Consider the following 9,856-nt stretch of genomic DNA (forward strand, 5'->3'; position numbering starts at 1 on the left):
CTCTACCCCACACCTTAGTGACTGCCCTATGTACATAGTCATTGAACACGGATAACTTGAATAATGTTCACATAATGTTTATTGTTCTGAAATCTTTTCTGTAGTTAGACACTGCAACATTATTTCGTTGAAATTGAATTTGATCTCTGAGAAATCCTTTTTAACCTCTTAAGCTGACAGTCTCTGAACTCGGGCACTAGAACTACTTACAAAAATATGTACATGTTTACATGACTTATTCTATTGATTTCCCACCGTTTTGTAAGTCAGAAGACCACCATCCATAACTTCCTAGGACAATGTAAACGTCCTCTGTCGAATAATCTTGTATTTGCCTCCCTCTGGTGGTCGGCTGCATCATTACATCCATTTATATCACTTCACCGCAACGTTACGTCAAAATGGCGGTCCGTAGAAAAACATTTTTCCAGCTCGACTGCTTCACGACATGAGCAGGCGGATCTAAATACAGAACTTCCATAGTGGTACGATGAAGAATGCGACCTACCTTTTAATTTTAACTGGGCAAGTCAGTTAACATATTCTTATTTACAATGACGGCCTAGGAACAGTGGGTTAACTGCTTTGTTCAGGGACAGAACGACAGATTTTTACCTTGTCAGCTCGGGGATTCGATCTAGCAACCTTTCGGTTACTGGCCCAATGCTCTAACCATTAGTTTACCTGCTGTTTACTGGCCCAATGCTCTAACCACTAGGCTACCTGCTGGTTACTGGCCCAATGCTCCTAACCACAAGGCTACCTGCTGGTTACTGGCCCAACGCTCTAACCACTAGGCTACCTGCTGGTTACTGGCCCAACGCTCTAACCACTAGGCTACCTTTCGGTTACTGGCCCAATGCTCTAACCACTAGGCTACCTGCTGGTTACTGGCCCAATGCTCCTAACCACAAGGCTACCTGCTGGTTACTGGCCCAACGCTCTAACCACTAGGCTACCTGCTGGTTACTGGCCCAACGCTCTAACCACTAGGCTACCTTTCGGTTACTGGCCCAATGCTCTAACCACTAGGCTACCTGCTGGTTACTGGCCCAACGCTCTAACCACTAAGCTACCTTTCGGTTACTGGCCCAATGCTCTAACCACTAGGTTACCTGCTGGTTACTGGCCCAACGCTCTAACCACTAGGTTACCTGCTGGTTACTGGCCCAATGCTCTAACCACTAGGTTACCTGCCACCTAGTGGTTAGAGCACAAGTAAATAAGTAATTTTGTGTGGAATTGTATTAGGATAGTACTGATAAACACTTTCTGCACAACTGGCGCTAGAAACAAACATAAGCATTTCACCTCACCTGCTTTAACATCTGCTAATCTATGTATGTGTCAAATACACTTTAATTTGATATTATTGATCACTATTGATCGGACAACGTCAACATAAACTTTACCAGATTCCAGTCAACACCATGTCAATAAGCCTGCATGGGCCACTTTACCAGATTCCAGTCAACACCAGCTCAATAAGCCTGCATGGGCGACTTTACCACATTCCAGTCAACACCAGTTCAATAAGCCTGCATGGGTGACTTTACCAGATTCCAGTCAACAGAACCTTTACCAGATTCCAGACAACACCAGCTCAATAAGCCTGCATGGGCGACTTTACCAGATTCCAGTCAACACCAGCTCAATAAGCCTGCATGGGCGACTTTACCAGATTCCAGTCAACAGAACTTTTACCATATTCCAGTCAACAGAACCTTTACCGGATTCCAGTCAACACCAGCTCAATAAGCCTGCATGGGTGACTTTATCAGATTCCAGTCAACACCAGCTCAATAAGCCTGCATGGACGACAGATGAAAGGCTGATAAAGCACTCTGGTAAATGTTTACATGTTCAGAACCAGCTATAGTAAAATAAGAAAACACACAGGATACACAAAGAAACCTAGAACATGTTGTGATGGATTACCAGGCAGAAAACACAAAGAAACCTAGAACATGTTGTGATGGATTACCAGGCATAAAACACAAAGAAACCTAGAACATGTTGTGATGGATTACCAGGCAGGAAACACAAAGAAACCTAGAACATGTTGTGATGGATTACCAGGCAGGAAACACAAAGAAACCTAGAACATGTTGTGATGGATTACCAGGCAGAAAACACAAAGAAACCTAGAACATGTTGTGATGGATTACCAGGCAGAAAACACAAAGAAACCTAGAACATGTTGTACTGGATTACCAGGCAGGAAACACAAAGAAACCTAGAACATGTTGTGATGGATTACCAGGCAGAAAACACAAAGAAACCTAGAACATGTTGTGATGGATTACTAGGCAGAAAACACAAAGAAACCTAGAACATGTTGTGATGGATTACCAGGCAGGAAACACAAAGAAACCTAGAACATGTTGTGATGGATTACCAGGCAGGAAACACAAAGAAACCTAGAACATGTTGTGATGGATTACCAGGCAGGGAACACAAAGAAACCTAGAACATGTTGTGATGGATTACCAGGCAGAAAACACAAAGAAACCTAGAACATGTTGTGATGGATTACCAGGCAGGAAACACAAAGAAACCTAGAACATGTTGTGATGGATTACTAGGCAGAAAACACAAAGAAACCTAGAACATGTTGTGATGGATTACCAGGCAGGAAACACAAAGAAACCTAGAACATGTTGTGATGGATTACCAGGCAGAAAACACAAAGAAACCTAGAACATGTTGTGATGGATTACCAGGCAGGAAACACAAAGAAACCTAGAACATGTTGTGATGGATTACCAGGCACCAGGAGCTCAAAGACAACTGTCTGTCCGAAATGACAATTTATTCACCCCTTTACTTGAACAAGGAACAGGGTGCTAGTATCTGCTCACTGTGATCCTACTATGATACTACTATTACACTACTCAGTATGATACTACTATTACACTACTCAGTATGATACTACTATTATACTACTCACTATGATACTACTATAATACTACTCACTATGATACTACTATTACACTACTCAGTATGATACTACTATTACACTACTCAGTATGATACTACTATAATACTACTCACTATGATACTACTATTACACTACTCAGTATGATACTACTATTACACTACTCAGTATGATACTACTATAATACTACTCACTATGATACTACTATTACACTACTCAGTATGATACTACTATTACACTACTCACTATGATACTACTATAATACTACTCAGTATGATACTACTATAATACTACTCACTATGATACTACTATTACACTACTCAGTATGATACTACTATTACACTACTCAGTATGATACTACTATTACACTACTCAGTATGATACTACTATAATACTACTCAGTATGATACTACTATTACACTACTCACTATGATACTACTATTACACTACTCACTATGATACTATTACACTACTCAGTATGATACTACTATAATACTACTCAGTATGATACTACTATTACACTACTCAGTATGATACTACTATTACACTACTCAGTATGATACTACTATCATACTACTCACTATGATACTACTATAATACTACTCACTATGATACTATTACACTACTCAGTATGATGCTACTATTACACTACTCAGTATGATACTACTATAATACTACTCAGTATGATACTACTATAATACTACTCACTATGATACTACTATAATACTACTCAGTATGATACTACTATAATACTACTCACTATGATACTACTATAATACTACTCAGTATGAAACTACTATAATACTACTCACTATGATACTACTATCATACTACTCACTATGATACTACTATAATACTACTCACTATGATACTACTATAATACTACTCAGTATGATACTACTATAATACTACTCACTATGATACTACTATTACACTACTCACTATGATACTACTATTACACTACTCAGTATGATACTACTATCATACTACTCACTATGATACTATTACACTACTCAGTATGATACTACTATCACACTACTCAGTATGATACTACTATAATACTACTCACTATGATACTATTACACTACTCAGTATGATACTACTATTACACTACTCACTATGATACTACTATAATACTACTCACTATGATACTACTATAATACTACTCACTATGATACTACTATAATACTACTCACTATGATACTACTATAATACTACTCAGTATGATACTACTATAATACTACTCACTATGATACTATTACACTACTCACTATGATACTATTACACTACTCAGTATGATACTACTATCATACTACTCACTATGATACTACTATAATACTACTCACTATGATACTATTACACTACTCAGTATGATACTACTATAATACTACTCAGTATGATACTACTATAATACTACTCACTATGATACTACTATAATACTACTCAGTATGATACTACTATAATACTACTCAGTATGATACTACTATTACACTACTCACTATGATACTATTACACTACTCAGTATGATACTACTATCATACTACTCACTATGATACTACTATAATACTACTCACTATGATACTACTATAATACTACTCACTATGAAACTACTATAATACTACTCACTATGATAATACTATAATACTACTCACTATGAAACTACTATTACACTACTCACTATGATACTACTATAATACTACTCACTATGAAACTACTATAATACTACTCACTATGATACTATTACACTACTCACTATGATACTACTATAATACTACTCACTATGAAACTACTATAATACTACTCACTATGATACTACTATAATACTACTCACTATGATACTACTATAATACTACTCACTATGATACTACTATCATACTACTCACTATGATAATACTATAATACTACTCACTATGATACTATTACACTACTCAGTATGATACTACTATAATACTACTCACTATGATACTACTATAATACTACTCACTATGAAACTACTATAATACTACTCACTATGATAATACTATAATACTACTCACTATGAAACTACTATTACACTACTCACTATGATACTACTATAATACTACTCACTATGAAACTACTATAATACTACTCAGTATGATACTACTATAATACTACTCACTATGATACTACTATAATACTACTCACTATGAAACTACTATAATACTACTCAGTATGATACTACTATAATACTACTCAGTATGATACTACTATTACACTACTCACTATGATACTATTACACTACTCACTATGATACTACTATAATACTACTCACTATGATACTATTACACTACTCACTATGATACTACTATAATACTACTCACTATGATACTACTATAATACTACTCACTATGATACTACTATAATACTACTCACTATGATACTACTATAATACTACTCACTATGAAACTACTATAATACTACTCACTATGATACTACTATAATACTACTCACTATGAAACTACTATAATACTACTCAGTATGATACTACTATAATACTACTCACTATGATACTACTATAATACTACTCACTATGATACTACTATCATACTACTCACTATGATACTACTCACTATGATAATATTATGTACCACTACCCACTATGCTACTACTCACTATGATACTACTATGATAGTACTATGCTACTACTCACCCTAATACTACTCACTATGATACTACTCACTATGATACTACCATGATACTACTCGCTATGATACTACTCCCTATGATAGTACTATGATACTACTCACTACGCTAGTACTCACTATAATACTACTCACTATAATACTGGTGTGATACTAATCACTATAATACTACTATGATATTACTCACTATGATAGTACTATGACACTACTCACTCTGATAGTACTCACTATAATACTGCTCACTATAATACTACTATGACACTACTCACTGTGATACTTCTCACTCTGACACTACTATGACTACTCACTATGATTCTACTCACTATGATAGTACTCACTATAATACTTCTCACTATGATACTGCTCACTATGATACTACTCAATATGATAGTACTCACTATGATACTCCTATGATACTACTCAATATGACACTCCTTACTATGATTTTACTCACTATAATACTACCATGATACTACTCACTATGATAGCACTCACTATGATACTTCTCACTATGACACTACTATCAAAGCACTCACTATGATACTACTCACTATGATACTACTGACAACGATAGCTTCGCTAGCTGTGATTGTGGATCCTCTTCTGCTGCAGTTTCAGTTCCTGATGAATTGGCAGCCAGTCAGAGCTTGTCTTCTCTATAGCTCATTCATCACCATGTAGTGCCGGCCTAGACAGCCCAGGGTCCTATTCATTAGTACAAAATGTTTTGCAACAGAAAAAAAAAACATATGTTTCTTATTGGACAAATTCAGGTTGGTCCCTCCCCATTTGGGCCACTTTGCATTGTTTGCTTCCAAGGTAATAAGACCCAGTGCTGTCGCTCGTTTCATTAGCTAGAGGATTTACACACCATGGAGAACAGGTGGAGAACTAGCCAGATTTATGAACACAGAGACCCTACTGAGATGGCAAGCCAGCTGCTACTTGACATTTGAACATGGAAAGAATGACAGAGTGAGAGAGAGAGAATGAGAGAGAGAGAATGAGAGAGAGAGAATGAGAGAGAGAGAGATAATGTGAGGAAGAGAGGATGAGAGGAAGAAAGAGAGGTAATGAGAGAGAGATGGGAAGAGAGAGAGACAGAGAGAGGGAATGAGAGAGGGGGAATGAGAGAGAGAGGAAGAGAGAGACAGAGAGAGGGAATGAGAGAGAGAGGGAATGAGAGAGAGAGGGAATGAGAGAGAGAGGGAATGAGAGAGAGAGGGAATGAGAGAGAGAGAATGAGAGAGAGAGAATGAGAGAGAGAGAGAGAGAGAGAGAGAATGAGAGAGAGAGAGAGAGAGAGAGAGAGAGAGAATGAGAGAGAGAGAGAGAGAGAGAGAGAGAGAGAGAATGAGTGAGAGGGAATGTGTGAGGGAATGAGAGAGAGAGAGAGAATGGGGTAGTGGAAGAGAGATACAAGTAATAAGGAAAAGAGAGGGTGTGCGACAGAATAAGAAAGAATGGAGAGATAGAGGGAGGGAGAAAGTGGAATAAGCGAGAGGAGAGATAGAGGGAAGTGGAATAAGCGAGAGGAGAGATAGAGGGAGAGGGAAAGCAGAATAAGCGAGAGGAGAGATAGAGGGAGAGGGAAAGCGGAATAAGCGAGAGGAGAGATAGAGGGAAAGCAGAATAAGCGAGAGGAGAGATAGAGGGAGAGGGAAAGCGAAATAAGCGAGAGGAGAGATAGAGGGAAGGGGAAAGCGGAATTAGCGAGAGGAGAGATAGTGGAAAGTGGAAAAAGCAAGAGGAGAGATAGAGGGAGGGTGAAAGTGGAATAAGCGAGAGGAGAGATAGAGGGAAGTGGAAAAAGCAAGAGGAGAGATAGAGGGAGGGAGAAAGCGGAATAAGCGAGAGGAGAGATAGAGGGAGGGGGAAAGCGGAATAAGCGAGAGGAGAGATAGATGGAGGGGGAAAGCGGAATAAGCGAGAGGAGAGATAGAGGGAGGGGGAAAGTGGAATAAGTGAGAGGAGAGATAGAGGGAGGGGGAAAGTGGAATAAGTGAGAGGAGAGATAGAGGGAGGGGGAAAGCGGAATAAGCGAGAGGAGAGATAGAGGGAGGGGGAAAGCGGAATAAGCGAGAGGAGAGATAGAGGGAGGGGGAAAGTGGAATAAGCGAGAGGAGAGATAGAGGGGGAAAGTGGAATAAGTGAGAGGAGAGATAGAGGGAGGGGGAAAGCGGAATAAGCGAGAGGAGAGATAGAGGGAGGGGGAAAGTGGAATAAGCGAGAGGAGAGATAGAGGGGGAAAGTGGAATAAGTGAGAGGAGAGATAGTGGGAGGGGGAAAGCGGAATAAGTGAGAGGAGAGATAGAGGGAGGGAGAAAGTGGAATAAGCGAGAGGAGACAGAGAACGAGGAAGGAATAAGAAAAAAAAGGGAGGTGCGTCATCTCTAGATTTTGAAAACATAACCATGCGTACAATCTGAAAAACAGGAGAAAAAATAGTGAGACATGGAGAGACTAACTTCTCTGTTCTTTTCACTGGGTTCTTCCATTGGTCACGGAACATTGACGAAGAAGAGAGGTGCGTCATCTCTAGATTTGAACTTCGCTGTTCTTTTCACTGGGTTCTTCCATTGGTCACGTACCATTGACGAAGAAGAGAGATGCGCGCCAGCAGCAGTAACACCCTGACCGTCTGTCCCTAGTGGCAGAGCTAAGTATACATGTTTATCAATGCAACACCATGGAGGGCTACAGTAATATGGAGTGGATGGCTCAGAAATAACAAATCATTCTTTTTAACGATGTATCGACTTCCGCCGAAGTCGGTCCCTCTCCTTGTTCGGGCGGCGTTCGGCGGTCGAAGTCCCCGACCTTCTAGCCATCGCTGATCCTCTTTTCATTTTCCATTGGTTTTGTCTTGACTTCCATCACACCTGGTTCCAATTCCATCAATTACAATTTGTGAATTTAACCCTCTGTTCCCCCTCTTTGTTCTGGTCGGTAATTGTTTATTGTAGTGCTTATGCACGGTATGCTGGTCTTTACCGGGTTTTGTTTGACGCATTTATTGTGTTCTGTTGACGGTGGTTTATGGATATTAAACGACACCGTTGTAAATCAGTTTCCGCTCTCCTGCGCCTGACATCTCTGCCACCAGTACTCACCTCACTACAGACGCACTTTAACTATTATGGGCAGGTAAGTTACCTTTTCACATAATGAAATTACACAATATGCATTTCCACTTGGTGGGACAGTAGGACAGATGAAGAACCCAATACATGGTCAGACAGTAGGACAGATGAAGGCCCAATACATGGTCAGACAGTAGGACAGATGCAGGCCCAATACATGGTCAGACAGTAGGACAGATGAAGGCCCAGTACATGATCAGACAGTAGGACAGATGAAAGGCCCAATACATGGTCAGACAGTAGGACAGATGAAAGGCTCAGTACATGATCAGACAGTAGGACAGATGAGAGGCTCAATACATGGTCAGACAGTAGGACAGATGAAGGCCCAGTACATGATCAGACAGTAGGACAGATGAGAGGCCCAATACATGGACAGACAGTAGGACAGATGAAGGCTCAATACATGGTCAGACAGTAGGACCGATGCAGGCCCAATACATGGTAGGACGGATGAAGGCCCAGTACATGGTCAGACAGTAGGACAGATACAGGCCCAATACTTGGTCAGACAGTAGGACAGATACAGGCCCAATACTTGGTCAGACAGTAGGACAGATGAAAGCCCAATACATGGTCAGACAGTAGGACAGAAAAAGGCCCAATACATGGTCAGACAGTAGGACAGATGAAAGCCCAGTACATGGTCAGACAGTAGGACAGATGAAAGCCCAATACATGGTCAGACAGTAGGACAGAAAAAGGCCCAATACATGATCAGACAGTAGGACAGATGACCCATCAGGTCAGTTAAAACCTCTACTGAAGATGACAAGTAAGATGAGGGAATTTCTGCCCAAATCTCTGCCCTTGTCTCTGTCCAATGACTCGGTATGAAAACATAATCACGGCCACTCATTTCCTTCCCAACATAACTAATTGACAAGTACCCTCCATAACAAGCCCGAGTGGTCTCTCTAATGAACAGGATGGCTAATTGGTAATGGCTTTCGCTTTGTTCAAAACCTTGAGTTACTTTAACACCAAGGTAGTAACAGGGTGGGGGGTGGTGGGGGCAAGAGCTAGAAAATACAAGTATGTTAGCAGTAAACATTCAAAATGCTCTGAAAGACAACGTCATGTATTTTAGTCCTGAGGTAATATATGGGGTT

Source organism: Oncorhynchus mykiss, chromosome 12 (genome assembly GCF_013265735.2).
Source record: "Oncorhynchus mykiss isolate Arlee chromosome 12, USDA_OmykA_1.1, whole genome shotgun sequence".
NCBI lineage: Eukaryota > Metazoa > Chordata > Actinopteri > Salmoniformes > Salmonidae > Oncorhynchus > Oncorhynchus mykiss.